The sequence below is a fragment of the Thamnophis sirtalis genome, unplaced genomic scaffold, assembly GCF_051295495.1.
Source record: "Thamnophis sirtalis isolate CommonGarterSnake01/CBP01778 unplaced genomic scaffold, rThaSir2_p1.2 scaffold_2, whole genome shotgun sequence".
In the NCBI taxonomy this organism is placed as follows: domain Eukaryota; kingdom Metazoa; phylum Chordata; class Lepidosauria; order Squamata; family Natricidae; genus Thamnophis; species Thamnophis sirtalis.
The window spans coordinates 53917165-53934664 of NW_028261382.1; the positions used below are offsets into that span (position 1 = coordinate 53917165).

The 17500-nt window shown below is 43.6% G+C and overlaps 1 protein-coding gene across 2 annotated transcripts in view; it reads left to right on the forward strand.

Moving 5' to 3' along the window:
- GAS2L1 (growth arrest specific 2 like 1) overlaps positions 1-17500 on the forward strand; it is an 87554-nt gene that overhangs the window by 41142 nt on the left and 28912 nt on the right. The window lies entirely within an intron of this gene.

The window sequence follows — 17500 nt, forward strand, 5'->3', positions numbered from 1 at the left end:
TTTTATTTTCCATTTTTCATTTTCATACAGTCACATGTATACGGGGCCATACAACATTAAACAATAATCACAGCAATTCCTCTTGTCAACAATACCCCCCCAAAATAGAAACCCAATATACCTCTTCCACTCTCCATACACCTCTTTCTTCCGCCCCGCTCCAACTTTCTATCTTCCCTCCATCATTCCCCTCTACCCTACTTCCCCTCCCCCTCTACCACTCCTCTCTCCCAATCCACTCCCTTCCTTCTCACCCTCCCTCCCATCCTCTCTCCCGCCCTCTCTCCCCCTCTTCCTTCTATACCACTCCTCCTCCCCTTGGTGTATTTCTACTATATGTCAATGTATTCAGCTTGTCCTATTTGTACGGAGAAATTAAAGAGAAACAGTATACATGTGAAATCGCATTACATTCTTGATTATCTATTTAATAACAGTATGCCTTTATATAATCCCCATGTGAAAGAAAAGGGTTTTTTTTACCAACCATTTATATTTAGATATCACTATTTTCCATTATACGTAATTCCGCCAATCAAATATGCTTACGTTCATTGTTATCCTTGTACCTCATACCTTCAAACAGAGATCTTATTCCTTCATTTTTCAACAAAGTATTATAAGTAGTCGCTACATATATATATACCAATTTTTAATTATTCCCTTATTAAAATTATGTATCAACAACAAGGTATCATTGTCCTTTTTGTTTCAAAAGTTTTATTTCTTTTAAGGCAAACATTTCATCATTCCTCAATCAGTAAGACATCGAAGTACAATTTTTTGTATGTCAAAATAATTCTAGTTTACCACCAAATTCTTGTCTAGCCTAATATATACCCCTCCCTCCCTCCCCCCTCTCCCCCAACCCCCCTCCACCTTCCCCCCCCCCCGACTTCCCAGAACCCGTACACGGTATGGATTTCTACAAACGCAGTCTAAAATCTGTTGAGAAAAAAAATAAAATTAATAAAATTAATAACATTCTACATTGACCTTAGCTCCTTCTTGCTGAACCAACTTTAAACAATTTAAATCATTTCTGATCTTAAGCATAGGCTAACTGGAATTTCTTGGTCCCGTATTTATTTTGTATATAGTCAATCCATTTTTTCCAGTCTCGTTTATATCTCTCATTTGAGTGATCTTTAGGATATGCCGATATTTTAGCCATCTCGGCTAAATTTGTGACTCTCAGTGTCCATTCTTGAGTTGTAGGCAAGTCTTCCTTCTTCCAGTATTGCGCCACCAACAGTCTTGCTGCCGTTATTAGGTGCAGAATCAAGTTAGTCTCTACCACTGTAAAGTCAGTACATATACTTAGTAAGAATAAGGAGTAAACTTTATCCTTCTTTTAAAGATATTTTGCATAATCCACCATATTTTTATCCAAAATGCCTTAACCTTTTGGCAGGTCCACCATATATGAAAATATGTAGCATCGAGAGAGCCACATCTCCAACATTTAGGCTGTAAGTTCGGATACATAGAAGCCAGCTTTTTAGGATCTAAGTGCCATCTATAGAACATCTTATAAAAATTTTCTCTCAGGTTTTGAGCTTGTGTAAATTTCACATTTCTTACCCAGATTCTTTCCCATGTATCCAACATTATTGGTTCTTCAATGTTTTGAGCCCACTTTATCATACAATCTTTAACTAATTCTGTTTCCGAATCCATCTGTATTAATACATTATATATCCTCTTTATATGCATTAAGCTTTGATCTCTTATTCCCTGTCCCCCTTCCTTTTTATCTGTAAGCCGCCCTGAGTCTCTCGAGAGTGGGCGGCATACAAACCCTATAAATGAATGAATGAATGAATGAATGAATGAATAAATAAATAAATTGTAATATGTTCTTAAGGTTATACATTATATCACCAATCCTCTATCAAGTATACATAAAATCGTTGTTATCCTTGTCCTTTTTAAAGCAAAAAATTCTAAAATATTCAATGCCCATCAGCTTCTCAAGACAGTATTTCAAGCTTCCTCTATCATTCAGAATAGAATAGAATAACAAGAGTTGGAAGGGACCTTGGAGGGGACCTTGGAAGGGTCCCATTGCAGACTAAGGGCTGTCCAAACTCTTCTTAAAAGCCTCCAGTGATGTAGCATCCCCAACTTCTGGAGGCAAGTCGTTCCGCTGATTAATTGTCCTCACTGTTAGGAAATTCCTCCTTAGTTCTAAGTTGTTCCTCTCCTGGATGAGTTTCCATCCCTTGTTTCTTGTCCTGCCCTCAGGTGCTTTGGAGAATAGCTTGACTCCCTTTTCTTGGAGATATTGGAACTCTTGCTATCATGTCACCCCTAGTCCAGTGGTGGGTTTCAAAAAAATTTCGAACCTAGTCTGTGGGTGTGGCCTCCTTTGTGGGAGTGGCTTGCCGGCCCTGTGACCTGGTGAGAGTGGCTTGCCGGCCATGTGTTTTCTCTCTCTCTCTCTCTCTCTCTCTCTCTCTCTCTCTCCTTCCTTCCTTTTGTCTCTCTGTCCCTTTTTCCTTTTTTTCTTTCATCTCTCACTTTTTCTTTCTTTTTTTTTATTCATTTCTTCCTTTTTTCTCTTTCTCTCTCTGTGTGAGTCTGTCTGTGTGTGTGTGTGTGTGTCAGTGGTGGATTTCAAACATTTTTGGAGCCTCTTCTGTAGGTGTGGCCTGCTTTCCGGGTCCACTGGTGGAACCTCTTCTAACCGGTTCGGTAGATTTGACGAACCGGTTCTACCGAATAGGTGCGAACTGGTAGGAACCCACCTCTGCCCTAGTCCTTCTATTCATTAAACTAAGGTAAAGATTCCCCTCGCACCTATGTGCTGGTTGTTCCTGACTCTAGGGGGCGGTGCTCATCTCTGTTTCTAAGCCAAAGCACCAGCATTGTCCGAAGAAGTCACTGTGGTCATGTGGGCCTTTGGCTTAATATTAACCCGGTTTGCTGAAGGCGGGTGGGAGATAGTAAGGTGAGATAGGACAATGCCAGACTTGGCTTTTAAGGAACTTAGAGCTTTAATTGTTCTGAGAAGAGCTTTTCGAGTTGTGGTTTGGAGGCTCTTTAAATATTTAGTTCAGTCAACATCTGATTGTCTTGGATGCGTCTTTTGCCAAAATGTATTTGGTTTTGGCCGCCTTTCTCTTGTGTCATCTTTATGCCTTTTTAGAATGGAATGGAATGGAATAGAATAGAATAGGAATAAGGAAAGAAAGAAGGAGAATAGAATAGAATAGGAATAGAATAGGAATAGAATAGGAATAGAATAGGAATAGAATAGGAATAGAATAGGAATAGAATAGGAATAGAATAGGAATAGAATAGAATAGGAATAAGGAAAGAAGGAAGGAGAATAGAATAGAATAGGGAAAAGAATAGAATAGAATAGAAATAGAATAGAATAGGAATAAGCAAAAAAGGAAGGAGAATAGAATAGGAATAGAATAGAATAGAATAGGAATAAGGAAAGAAGGAAAGAAGGAAGGAGAATAGAATAGAATAGGGAAAAGAATAGAATAGAAATAGAATAGGAATAAGGAAAGAGGGAAGGAGAATAGAATAGAATAGGGAAAAGAAAACAATAGAATAGAATAGGAATAAGGAAAGAAGGAAGGAGAATAGAATAGAATAGAATAGGGAAAAGAAAAGAATAGAATAGGAATAAGGAAAGAAGGAAGGAGAATAGAATAGAATAGAATAGGAATAAGGAAAGAAGGAAGGAGAATAGAATAGAGAAAGGAATAGAATAGAATAAAATAGAATAGAATAGAAATAGAATAGGAATAAGGAAAGAAGGAAGGAGAACAGAATAGAATAGAATAGGGAAAAGAAAAGAATAGAATAGGAATAAGGAAAGAAGGAAGGAGAATAGAATAGAATAGAATAGGAATAAGGAAAGAAGGAAGGAGAATAGAATAGAGAAAGGAATAGAATAGAATAAAATAGAATAGAATAGAAATAGAATAGGAATAAGGAAAGAAGGAAGGAGAACAGAATAGAATAGAATAGGGAAAAGAAAAGAATAGAATAGGAATAAGGAAAGAAGGAAGGAGAATAGAATAGAATAGAATAGGAATAAGGAAAGAAGGAAGGAGAATAGAATAGAGAAAGGAATAGAATAGAATAAAATAGAATAGAATAGAAATAGAATAGGAATAAGGAAAGAAGGAAGGAGAACAGAATAGAATAGAATAGGGAAAAGAAAAGAATAGAATAGGAATAAGGAAAGAGGGAAGGAGAATAGAATAGAATAGAATAGAATAGAATAGAATAGGGAAAAGAAAACAATAGAATAGAATAGGAATAAGGAAAGAAGGAAGGAGAATAGAATAGAATAGGGAAAAGAAAAGAATAGAATAGGAATAAGGAAAGAAGGAAGGAGAATAGAATAGAATAGGGAATAGAATAGAATAGAATTAGAATTCTTTATTGGCCAAATGTGATTGGACACACAAGGAATTTGTCTTTGGTGCAGATGCTCTCGGTGTACATAAAAAGACAAGATACATCCGTCAAGAATCATAAGATACAACACTTAATAATAGTCACAGGTTACAAATAAGCAATCAAATAATATTAGGAAACAATCAATATAAATCGTAAGGATACAAGCAACAGAGATACAGTCCTAAGTGGGAGGAGATGGGTGATAGGAACGATGAGAAGACTAATAGTAATAGTGATGCAGCCTTAGTGAATATTTTGACAGTGCGGAGGGAATTAGTTGTTTAGCAGAGTGATGGCATTCGGAAAAAAACCTGTCATTGTGTGTCTTGTTGTGTTGGTGTGCAGTGCTCTGTAGTGTCGTTTTGAGGGTAGGAGTTGAAACAATTTATTTCCAAGATGCCAAGGGTCTATAAATATTTTCATGGCCCTCGTTTTGACTCGTGCAGTGCGCAGGTCCTCAATGGAAGGCAGGTTGGCAGCCATTGTTTCTTTCTGCCGTTCTGATTCTCCTCCGAAGTCTCTGTCTGTCTTGTTGGGTTGCAGAGCCAAACCAGACAGTGATGGAGCTGCAGATGAGAGACTCCATCCTTCCTCTGTAGAACAGAACCAGCAGCTCCTTGGGCAGTTTAAGCTTCCTGAGTTGGTGCATCTCCTTTTATTAGATCTGCAGACTCCTTAATCTCTTTCTCCAATATATATTTACATATAAAACCCCGTCTATATAAATAACCCTCGCTGCACGAATTTGTTTTATTGGTGGGAATCGTTTTCCTCTTCTGTCTTTTAAAGTAGGTTACTATGATTGACAGCTAACAAGGGGCCAGAGTTAGCCCCTGCTCATGGGAGCCTCTGTTAAAAATGTGACATTAAAAGGGAGGGGAATTAGACAAACTCAGACAGACATTCTTCATTATACAGTTTCCTGGGAGAACCAGCCAAACTGTGCCAGTAGGATGTCAAACCACTCATTAGTGAGAAACATGAATAAATGAACCCAGGCCAAATTCAGCATATTGTTATGTCAGAGTTTTTCCTGATCCTTGTTTTCCCTCTGCGTGCTTCTTGTCGTTTGCATAATTTGACTTTATCTAAAGAAGGAAGCCATTGCGAAAATGAAACTGGAGAAAGGATAAATACAGATTCACAGAGTTGGAAGGGACCCTGTAGGTCATCTAGCCCAACCCCCCCACCCAAGCAGGAGACCCTACACCATTTCTGACAGAGGGCAGTCCGGTCTCTTCTTGAAAGCCTCCAGGGATGAAGCTCCCACAACTTCTGTTCCATGGGTTGATTGTTCTCGTGGTCAAGAAATTCCTCCTTATTTCCAGGTTGAATCTCTCCTTGGACACTTTCCATCCATTCTTCCTTGTCTGGCCTTCAAAGATACTTTGGAAAATAGCTTGACCCCCTTCCTCCTCTCTGTGGCAGCCCCTCAAATATTGGAAGATGCTCTCCTGTCTCCCCTGGTCCTTCTCTTCACTAGACCAGCCATGCCCAGTTCCTGCAACCGTTCTTCCTATGTTTGAGCCTCCAAGGCCTTTGATCATCTTAGATAGATTCAGATTAACAGAGTTGGAAGGGACCTTGTAGGTCATCTAGCCCAACCCCCCTCCCAAGCAGGAGACCCTACACCATTTCTGAGAGATGGCAGTCCAGTCTCTTCTTGAAAGCCTCCAGTGATGAAGCTCCCACAACTTCTGTTCCATGGGTTGATTGTTCTCACTGTCAAGAAATTCCTCCTTATTTCCAGGTTGAATCTCTCCTTGTTCAGTTTCCATCCATTCTTCCTTGTCTGGCCTTCAAAGATACTTTGGAAAATAGCTTGACCCCCCACTCCTCTCTGTGGCAGCCCCTCAAATATTGGAAGACTGCTATCCAGTCTCCCCTGGTCCTTCTCTTCACTAGACCAACCATGCCCAGTTCCCGCAACCGTTCTTCATATGTTTTAGCCTCCAAGGCCTTTGATCATCTTAGATAGATTCAGATTAACAGAGTTGGAAGGGATCTTGTAGGTCATCTAGCCCAACCCCCCTCCCAAGCAGGAGACCTACTCCATTTCTGACAGAGGGCAGTCCAATCTCTTCTTGAAAGCTTCCAAGGATGAAGCTCCCACAACTTCTGTTCCATGGGTTGATGGTTCTCACGGTCAAGAAATTCCTCCTTATTTCCAGGTTGAATCTCTCCTTGGTCACTTTCCATCCATTCTTCCTTGTCTGGCCTTCAAAGATGCTTTGGAGAATAGCTTGACCCCCTCCTCTCTGTGGCAGCCCCTCAAATATTGGAAGACTGCTATCATGTCTCCCCTGGTCCTTCTCTTCACTAGACTAGCCATGCCCAGTTCCTGCAACCGTTCTTCCTATGTTTTAGCCTCCAGGCCTTTGATCATCTTAAGATAGATTCAGATTATAAAAGTTGGAAGGGAACTTGTGGGTCATCTAGTCCAACCCCCTCTGCCCAAGCAGGAGACCTAACACCATTTCTGACAGATGGCAGTCCAGTCTCTTCTTGAAAGCTTCCAAGGATGAAGCTCCCACAACTTCTGAAGGCAACTTCTGTTCCATGGGTTGATGGTTCTCACTGTCAGAAAATTCCTCCTTATTTCCAGGTTGAATCTCTCCTTGGTCACTTTCCATCCATTGTTCCTTGTCTGGCCTTCAGGTGTTTTGGAAAATATCTCTTCCTCTCTGTGGCAACCCCTTAAATATTAGACAATTGCTCTCCTGTCTCCCCTGGTCCTTCTCTTCCCTAGACCAGCCAGGCCCAGTTCCTGCAACCGTTCATCGTAGGTTTTAGCCTCCGGTCCCCTCATCATCCTGGTTGCTCTTCTCTGCCCTCTTTCTAGAGTCTCAACCTCTTTTTAATAGTGTGGTGACCAAAACTGGATGCTGTATTCTAGGTTTGGTCTTAAAGAATTAGGGATGGGGGGAAATTAGTGTCTTTTGCAGCACAGAAACAACACGTTGTTCCTTCTAAATGCTGTCCTGTGTTTTTGAAAAGCCCATATTTATTTACAGTAGGTTTTATTTTATTTGTATAGGGTTCCCTTGTTTTGTTTTGTTTTTCCATGGAAGTTGCTAGTTTAAACCACAAGTTGTTTTGGCCACTGGGGAAAATGTTGGGACGCTGTTTCCATCACCAAAATGTCACTTTTCCATCTTCTTCTCCACTCATGTCAACAAGCAGACATCCAGCCCATAATTTAGAGACCGAAATAGCAGAAAATAACAGAGCCATTCAGTAGTTATTCTTTGTGTGGACAAATTTCCCTGCGTAGCTGAAAGGCAAATATATATATATATAGGAGGAGGAAGACGGAAAATGAGGAACAAATCAGGACACACCGAACGGGGTGGTGATGGAAATGTGGTGTGTAGGAAAGTTACACTGTGGTTTTTAAGACGTTGTCCTTGATCTGCCTCGAAGGTCTGTTTGAGAGGTTTCCTATAAGTCTACCTGAATTTAGCTTGCCTAGCGAATCACAAAGTTGTGCGATTGCAGCCACTCTTGTAAAAATAGGTTTTCAGATTAACAGAGTTGGAAGGGGCCTTGCAGGTCATCTAGTCCAACCCCCTGCCCCAGCAGGAGACCTTATGCCATTTCGGATGGATCTTTTCTTGAAAGCCTCCAGGGATGGAAGCTCTCACAACTCCCGAATGCAACTTCCGTCTCATCGGTTGATGGTTCTCACTGTCGGGAAAACCCTCCTTATTTCCAGGTTGAATCTCTCCTTGTTCAGTTTCCATCCATTATTCCTTGTCTGGCCTTCAAAGATGCTTTGGAAAACAGCTTGAACCCCCTTCCCCTCTGTGGCAGCCCTTCAAATATTGGAAGATGCTCTCCTGTCTCCCCTGGTCCTTCTCTTCACTAGATTAGCCATGCCCAGTTCCTGCAACCATTCTTCCTATGTTTGAGCCTCCAGGCCTTTGATCATCTTAGATAGATTCAGAATAACAGAGCTGGAAGGGACCTTGAGGGTCATCTAGTCCAACCCCCTGTCCAAGCAGGAGACCCTATCCCATTTCTGACAGATGCCAGTCCAGTCTCTTCTTGAAAGCCTCCAGGGATGAAGCTCCCACAACTTCTGTTCCATGGGTTGATTGCTCTCACTGTCAGGAAATTCCTCCTTATTTCCAGGTTGAATCTCTCCTTGTTCAGTTTCCATCCATTATTCCTTGTCTGGCCTTCAAAGATGCTTTGGAAAATAGCTTGATCTCCCCCAACTCTCTGTGTCAGTCCTTGAGATATTGGAAGACTGCTATCGTGTCTCCCCTGGTCCTTGTCTTCACTAGACTAGCCAGGCCCAGTTCCTATAACCATTCATCGTATGTTTTAGCCTCCAGTCCCCTCATCATCCTGGTTGCTCTTCTCTGTCCTCTTTCTAGAGTCTCAACCTCTTTTTTCTAGTGTGGGGACCAAAACTGGATGCTGTACTCTAGGTGTGGTCTTAAAGAATTATGGGTGGGGGAAATTAGTCTCTTCTTCAGCACAGAAAATACTTATTGTTCCTTCTGAATACAGCCCTGCGTCTTTGACTAAAAAGCCCATATTAATTAAGGTTTTATTTTATTTGTGTAGGGTTCCCTTATTTTTAGCTTGATGCCCTCCACTCTGTGGCAGCCCCTCAAATATTGGAAGGATGCTATCCGGTCTCCCCTGCTCCGTCTCTTCGCTAGACTAGCCATGCCCAGTTCCTGCAACCGTTCTTCATATGATTTAGTCTCCATTCCTTTGATCATCTTAGATAGATTCAGGTTAACAGAGTTGGAAGGGACCTTGGAGATCATCTAGTCCAACCCCCCACCCAAGCAGGAGACCCTACACCATTTCTGACAGAGGGCAGTCCAGTCTCTTCTTGAAAGCCTCCAGGGATGAAGCTCCCACAACTTCTGTTCCATGGGTTGATTGTTCTCATTGTCAGGAAATTCCTCCTTATTTCCAGGTTGAATCTCTCCTTGGTTAGTTTCCATCCATTCTTCCTTCTCTGGCCTTTGGGTGCTTTGGAGAATAGCTTGACTCCCTTCCTCCTCTCTGTGGCAGCCCCTCAAGTATTGGAAGATGCTCTCCTGTCTCCCCTGGTCCTTCTCTTCCCTAGACTAGCCATGCCCAGTTCCTGCAACCGTTCATCCTATGTTTTAGTCTCCAGACCTTTGACCATCTTAGATAGATTCAGATTAACAGAGTTGGAAGGGACCTTGCAGGTCATCTAGTCCAACCCCCTCTGCCCAAACATGGAGACCTTACACCATTTCTGACAGAGGGCAGTCCAGTCTTTTCTTGAAAGCCTCCAGGGATGAAGCTCCCACAACTTCCGGAGGCAACTTCTCTTCCATGGGTTGATTGTTCTCACTGTCAGAAAATTCCTCCTTATTTCCAGGTTGAATCTCTCCTTGGTCACTTTCCATCCATTCTTCCTTGTCTGGCCTTCAGGTGCTTTGGAAAAAGGTTGACCCCCCTCTTATCTGTGGCAAATATTGGAAGATGCTATCATGTCAAATATTGGAAGATGCTATCATGTCAAATATTGGAAGATGCTATCATGTCAAATATTGGAAGATGCTATCATATCAAATATTGGAAGATGCTATCATGTCTCCCTTGGTCCTTCTCGACAGTAGACTAGCCATGCCCAGTTCCCGCAATCACCCATCCTTTAAAGAAATAATTCTGGGAAGGAATCCAGATGAGGCAGGTTCAATATTGGGATTTATAGCTACCTCCAACCTACCGTAGCTCTTTCCCCCTCTTTAGTTGCCCACAATGCTCTTCTGTCACCATCTCATCTTCTGCACCTGAAGCGGGAAACACGCCAAAATAGCACGGCACAGCCTTGATGAAGTCACTTCTTAAGCCTCCTGGCTAATTGTGGTTTTGTTAGAAGGTTGTGTGAGTCAGCTGACACCTCTCTTTCCTTGGCCCCTCCTGGATAAATTGCTGTCCTTGTGTTTAGGTGTGGTGTTCTCATGGCATTTTTGGTTTTTTGCCAGTGCAAACTCAACCCCCGAGGTGCGACACACCCACAGTGAAAAAAAGCAGACAAACACTCGACGGAAACGGTGGTATTGTCTCGTCAAGGGAAGCCTTTTTAAGAATATTCATAGGTAGCTCTGATTGCAAAATCTCTTGGGCAATCTATTGGCTGGGCGGAAGAGGAATAAATCACAGAGGCACGCATAGTGTTTAAAAATCTTTCTTGCAAAAAATTTCTCTCAGATTTTGAGCTTGTGTAAATTTCACATTTCTTACCCAGATTCTTTCCCATGTCTCCAACGTTATTGGTTTTTCAATATTTTGAGCCCATTTTAATCATACAATCTTTAACTAATTCTGTTTCCGAATCCATCTGTATTAATACATTATATATCCTCTTTATATGCATTAAGCTTTGATCTCTTATTTGTTTAAACAAATTATCCTCAACTTGGATAAAACCAATTTTTTTTATCTATTTTCCACCTAGCCTGTAATTGCCCATACTGGAACCATGTTTGAACTACCTTCTCCTCTTTTAATACCTCTAAAGATTTTAATTGTAATACCCCCCTTTCCGAGGTAAGAAACTGTCTGTAAGTAATTCTGTCCTGTTTTTGTGCTATAGAGCTGAGGTGGCGCAGTGGTTAAATGCAGCACTGCAGGCTACTTCAGCTGACTGCAGTTCTGCAGTTCGGCGGTTCAAATCTCACCGGCTCAGGGTTGACTCAGCCTTCCATCCTTCCAAGGTGGGTAAAATGAGGACCCGGATTGTTGTTGGGGGCAATATGCTGACTCTGTAAACCGCTTAGAGAGGGCTGAAAGCCCTATGAAGCGGTATATAAGTCTAACTGCTATTGCTATTGCTATATTCATATTTTCAATTGCGTGTCTAGGAATTGCCCACATGGGTATCTTGTCATTTAATTTATATTGGTATTTTTTCCAGACCCGCAGTAAAGCATTTCTTAAAATATGACTTTTAAACTTCTTATCCAATTTTTTGTTGAATAACAGGTAAGCATGCCAACCATATACCAGATCGTGTCCCTCGACATTCAGTATTCTATCATTAGTTAAATGAGTCCAATCACTAATTACAGATAGCGCCACTGCATCGTAATATAATTTTTGAATGGAATCTCGAACAGGGAGCGGAAACGTTTTGGGTGGGAAGGATTTGCTGGCTTGCATCAACCAAGTCAAAGGAGATTCCATCTGCAATGGAAATGAGGATGAGGAAGGATAAGAAAAAGCTCGTTCTGCAAAAAAAATTGGGTCGCAGGCATTTCATAAGTGGGCAAGTCCTTCAACTCCCATCTGGAGAATTCGGATTCTGCTAATCGAGGCAAATATCCATTTTGCTGCACTTAGTCCTCGACTTACGGCCGCATTTTCTGTTGTTAAGTGAATCACCGCAGTGATTAAGTTAGGGAGCAGTCATCGGGGGGGGGGGGGTAGGCGCAAAGAAGAGGGAGTCAAGCCGTACTCCAAAGCACCTGAGGGCAGGACAAGAAATGAATCAAGGAGAGAAACAATAGGTTCTCTCCTGCTTGAGCAGGGGGCTGGACTAGAAGACCTCTAAGGTCCCTTGCAACTCTTGTTATTCTGTAAGGTCTCCTGCTTGAGCAGGGGGCTGGACTAGAAGATCTCCAAGGTCCCTTTCAACTCTTGTTATTCTGTAAGGTCTCCTGCTTGAGCAGGGGGCTGGACTAGAAGACCTCTAAGGTCCCTTGCAACTCTTGTTATTCTGTAAGGTCTCCTGCTTGAGCAGGGGGCTGGACTAGAAGATCTCCAAGGTCCCTTTCAACTCTTGTTATTCTCTAAGGTCTCCCGCTTGAGCAGGGGGCTGGACTAGAAGACCTCCAAGGTCCCTTTCAACTCTTGTTATTCTGTAAGGTCTCCTGCTTGAGCAGAGGGCTGGACTAGAAGACCTCCAAGGTCCCTTTAACTCTTGTTATTCTGTAAGTGTCTCCTGCTTGAGCAGAGGGCTGGACTAGAAGACCTCCAAGGTCCCTTTCAACTCTTGTTATTCTGTAAAGTCTCCTGCTTGAGCAGGGGGCTGGACGAGAAGACCTCCAAGGTCCCTTTAACTCTTGTTATTCTGTAAGGGTCTCCTGCTTGAGCAGGGGGCTGGACTAGAAGACCTCTAAGGTCCCTTTCAACTCTTGTTATTCTGTAAAGTCTCCTGCTTGAGCAGGGGGCTGGACGAGAAGACCTCCAAGGTCCCTTTAACTCTTGTTATTCTGTAAGTGTCTCCTGCTTGAGCAGAGGGCTGGACTAGAAGACCTCCAAGGTCCCTTTCAACTCTTGTTATTCTGTAAAGTCTCCTGCTTGAGCAGGGGGCTGGACGAGAAGACCTCCAAGGTCCCTTTAACTCTTGTTATTCTGTAAGTGTCTCCTGCTTGAGCAGAGGGCTGGACTAGAAGACCTCCAAGGTCCCTTTCAACTCTTGTTATTCTGTAAAGTCTCCTGCTTGAGCAGGGGGCTGGACGAGAAGACCTCCAAGGTCCCTTTAACTCTTGTTATTCTGTAAGGTCTCCTGCTTGAGCAGGGGGCTGGACTAGAAGACCTCTAAGGTCCCTTCAACTCTTCTTATTCTGTAAAGTCTCCTGCTTGATCAGGGGGCTGGACTAGAAGACCTCAAAGGTCCCTTCAACTCTTGTTATTCTGTGAGGTCTCCTGCTTGAGCAGGGGGCTGGACTAGAAGACCTCTAAGGTCCCTTCAACTCTTGTTATTCTGTAAGGTCTCCTGCTTGAGCAGGGGGCTGGACTAGAAGACCTCCAAGATCCCTTTCAACTCTTGTTATTCTGTAAGGTCTCCTGCTTGAGCAGAGGGCTGGACTAGAAGACCTCCAAGGTCCCTTCAACTCTTGTTATTCTGTAAGGTCTCCTGCTTGAGCAGGGGGCTGGACTAGAAGACCTCCAAGGTCCCTTTAACTCTTGTTATTCTGTAAGGTCTCCTGCTTGAGCAGGGGGCTGGACTAGAAGACCTCCAAGGTCCCTTTCAACTCTTGTTATTCTGTAAGGTCTCCTGCTTGAGCAGGGGGCTGGACTAGAAGACCTCCAAGGTCCCTTCAACTCTTGTTATTCTGTAAGGTCTCCTGCTTGAGCAGGGGGCTGGACTAGAAGACCTCTAAGGTGCCTTCAACTCTTGTTATTCTGTAAGGTCTCCTGCTTGAGCAGGGGGCTGGACTAGAAGACCTCCAAGATCCCTTTCAACTCTTGTTATTCTGTAAGGTCTCCTGCTTGAGCAGAGGGCTGGACTAGAAGACCTCCAAGGTCCCTTCAACTCTTGTTATTCTGTAAGGTCTCCTGCTTGAGCAGGGGGCTGGACTAGAAGACCTCCAAGGTCCCTTTAACTCTTGTTATTCTGTAAGGTCTCCTGCGTGAGCAAGGGGCTGGACTAGAAGACCTCTAAGGTCCCTTTCAACTCTTGTTATTCTGTAAGGTCTCCTGCTTGAGCAGAGGGCTGGACTAGAAGACCTCTAAGGTCCCTTTCAACTCTTGTTATTCTGTAAGGTCTCCTGCTTGAGCAGAGGGCTGGACTAGAAGACCTCCAAGGTCCCTTTCAACTCTTGTTATTCTGTAAGGTCTCCTGCTTGAGCAGGGGGCTGGACTAGAAGACCTCCAAGGTCCCTTTCAACTCTTGTTATTCTGTAAGGTCTCCTGCTTGAGCAGGGGGCTGGACTAGAAGACCTCCAAGGTCCCTTCAACTCTTGTTATTCTGTAAGGTCTCCTGCTTGAGCAGGGGGCTGGACTAGAAGACCTCTAAGGTGCCTTCAACTCTTGTTATTCTGTAAGGTCTCCTGCTTGAGCAGGGGGCTGGACTAGAAGACCTCCAAGATCCCTTTCAACTCTTGTTATTCTGTAAGGTCTCCTGCTTGAGCAGAGGGCTGGACTAGAAGACCTCCAAGGTCCCTTCAACTCTTGTTATTCTGTAAGGTCTCCTGCTTGAGCAGGGGGCTGGACTAGAAGACCTCCAAGGTCCCTTTAACTCTTGTTATTCTGTAAGGTCTCCTGCTTGAGCAGGGGGCTGGACTAGAAGACCTCCAAGGTCCCTTTCAACTCTTGTTATTCTGTAAGGTCTCCTGCTTGATCAGGGGGCTGGACTAGAAGACCTCTAAGGTCCCTTTCAACTCTTGTTATTCTGTAAAGTCTCCTGCTTGATCAGGGGGCTGGACTAGAAGACCTCTAAGGTCCCTTTCAACTCTTGTTATTCTGTAAGGTCTCCTGCTTGAGCAGGGGGCTGGACTAGAAGACCTCCAAGGTCCCTTTCAACTCTTGTTATTCTGTAAAGTCTCCTGCTTGATCAGGGGGCTGGACTAGAAGACCTCTAAGGTCCCTTTCAACTCTTGTTATTCTGTAAGGTCTCCTGCTTGAGCAGAGGGCTGGACTAGAAGACCTCTAAGGTCCCTTTCAACTCTTGTTATTCTGTAAGGTCTCCTGCTTGAGCAGAGGGCTGGACTAGAAGACCTCCAAGGTCCCTTTCAACTCTTGTTATTCTGTAAGGTCTCCTGCTTGAGCAGGGGGCTGGACTAGAAGACCTCTAAGGTCCCTTTCAACTCTTGTTATTCTGTAAGGTCTCCTGCTTGAGCAGGGGGCTGGACTAGAAGACCTCCAAGGTCCCTTTAACTCTTGTTATTCTGTGAGGTCTCCTGCTTGAGCAGGGGGCTGGACTAGAAGACCTCCAAGGTCCCTTTCAACTCTTGTTATTCTGTAAGGGTCTCCTGCTTGAGCAGGGGGCTGGACTAGAAGACCTCTAAGGTCCCTTTCAACTCTTGTTATTCTGTAAGGTCTCCTGCTTGAGCAGAGGGCTGGACTAGAAGACCTCCAAGGTCCCTTTCAACTCTTGTTATTCTGTAAGGGTCTCCTGCTTGAGCAGGGGGCTGGACTAGAAGACCTCCAAGGTCCCTTTCAACTCTTGTTATTCTGTAAGGGTCTCCTGCTTGAGCAGGGGGCTGGACTAGAAGACCTCTAAGGTCCCTTCAACTCTTGTTATTCTGTAAGGTCTCCTGCTTGAGCAGGGGATGGACTAGAAGACCTCCAAGGTCCCTTTAACTCTTGTTATTCTGTAAGGGTCTCCTGCTTGAGCAGGGGGCTGGACTAGAAGACCTCCAAGGTCCCTTCCAACTCTTGTTATTCTGCTCTGTTCCTGAAGACTAGAAAGCTGCTTGTATTTGGAAGAAGGAGGAATGGGAGGAAACATGGGAAGCTCCAGATCCAGCGGAGTTTTTCCACCTCAGCTGGTCTGAAAAATCATCCCCACCCCCACCCCTCCGAGGGCCGGCTGGGACTTGGCGCCGCTCGGCTTTCACGCTGGGGCTGCAATGCAACGTTGCTGGCTGTTCATTCATCTGTCTCTCTGTGGGTCTCTCTTCTAAGCAACCGACGGGTAAATAAACTCCTTCTCCAACATTGACTCAAGGCTTTCCAGAGCAAGGCTCAGGCAGAGGAGGAAGAGTCCAAAGAGTGTGTGTGTGAGAGAGAGAGAGAGAGAAAGCGAGAGAGAGAGAGAGAGGGAGAGAAGATAAAGAATGATGAGAGAAAGAGAGAGAGAGAACGAGAGACAGAGAGAGAGGAGATAAAGAAGGATGAGAGAGAAAGAGAGAGGGGGAGAGAGAAGGAGAGAGAGAAAGAAAGAATGATGAGAGAAAAAGAGAGAGAGACAGAGAGAGAGAGAAGATAAAGAATGATGAGAGAGGAAGAGACACACAGAGAGAGAATGATGAGAGAAAGAGAGAGAAAAAGAGAGAGAGATCAAGAATGATGAAAGAGAGAGAGAAGATAAAGAATGATGAGAGAGAAAGAGACACACAGAGAGAGAATGATGAGAGAAAGAGAGAGAAAAAGAGAGAGAGATCAAGAATGATGAAAGAGAGAGAGAAGATAAAGAATGATGAGAGAAAGAGAGAGACATAGAGAGGGGAGATAAAGAATGATGAGAGAGAGAGAAAGAGAGAGACAGAGAGAAAGAAAGAGAGAGAGACGCAAAGAATGATGAGAGAAAAAGAGAGAGACAGAGAGAGAGGGGAGATAAAGAATGATGGGAGAGAGAGAGACACACACACAGAGAGAGAAAGAAAGAGAGAGACACACACACAAAGAATGATGAGAGAAAAAGAGAGACAGAGAGAGAGAGACAGGAGATAAAGAATGATGAGAGAAAAAGAGACACAGAGAGAGAGACAGGAGATAAAGAATGATGAGAGAAAGAGAGAGACAGAGAGTGGGGGATAAAGAATGATAAGAGAAAGAGAGAGAGAGACACGAAGAATGATGAGAAAAAGAGAGGGGGGAAGATAAAGAATGATGAGAGAGAAAGAGAGAGACATACAGAGAAAGAGAGAGAGAGAGACAAAGAATGATGAGAGAAAGAGACAGAGAGAAAGAGACGGAGAGAGAAGAGATAAAGAATGAAGAGAGAGATAGAGAGAGAGAAGAGATAAAGAATGATGTGAAAAAGAGAGACAGAGACAGAGAGAGAGGAGATAAAGAATGATGAGAGAGAAAGAGAGAGAGACACACACAAAGAATGATGAGAGAGAGAGGCACATACACACAGAGAGACAGACTTCAACTCCCAGAATTCCCCAGCCAGCATGCCTTAAGAAGCATGGACTTCAACTCCCAGAATTCTAAGCATGCAGGCCATGGAATTCTGGGACTTGAAGTCCACTCCACTTCAAATCCTCCAGGGTTGAAAACCACTGCTTGAAGTCCAGGCCCAACCCAATCGTTGCTTAATTCCCCAATTTGGGCACGTTTCACAGGAAGAGCTTTTTTTCAGTGAGCCTGTCTGGAGAGGAGACAAGGCTGATCTATTCTGATTAAGCTTAACATTCCCTTTTAATTTCCAGTTTCCTTCCCTGCCCTGATTCCTTACTAAATCTGCAGCTGGCAGATGGGTGACCTCTTTCTTGCGTGCCAACGCTCCCGGCTTCGCCTCCCGACTCACCGGGAGCTCCCTATGATCCGATGCCAACCAAGAATTGTCTGGTCTTGGAGATGACCCTGCTCTTCAAATAGACAGCCATCTGCCAAATTCCTAAGCCTGCTGGATTTAAATTCTTTTCAGAGGATCTTTTAATTTGGTTCTTTTATT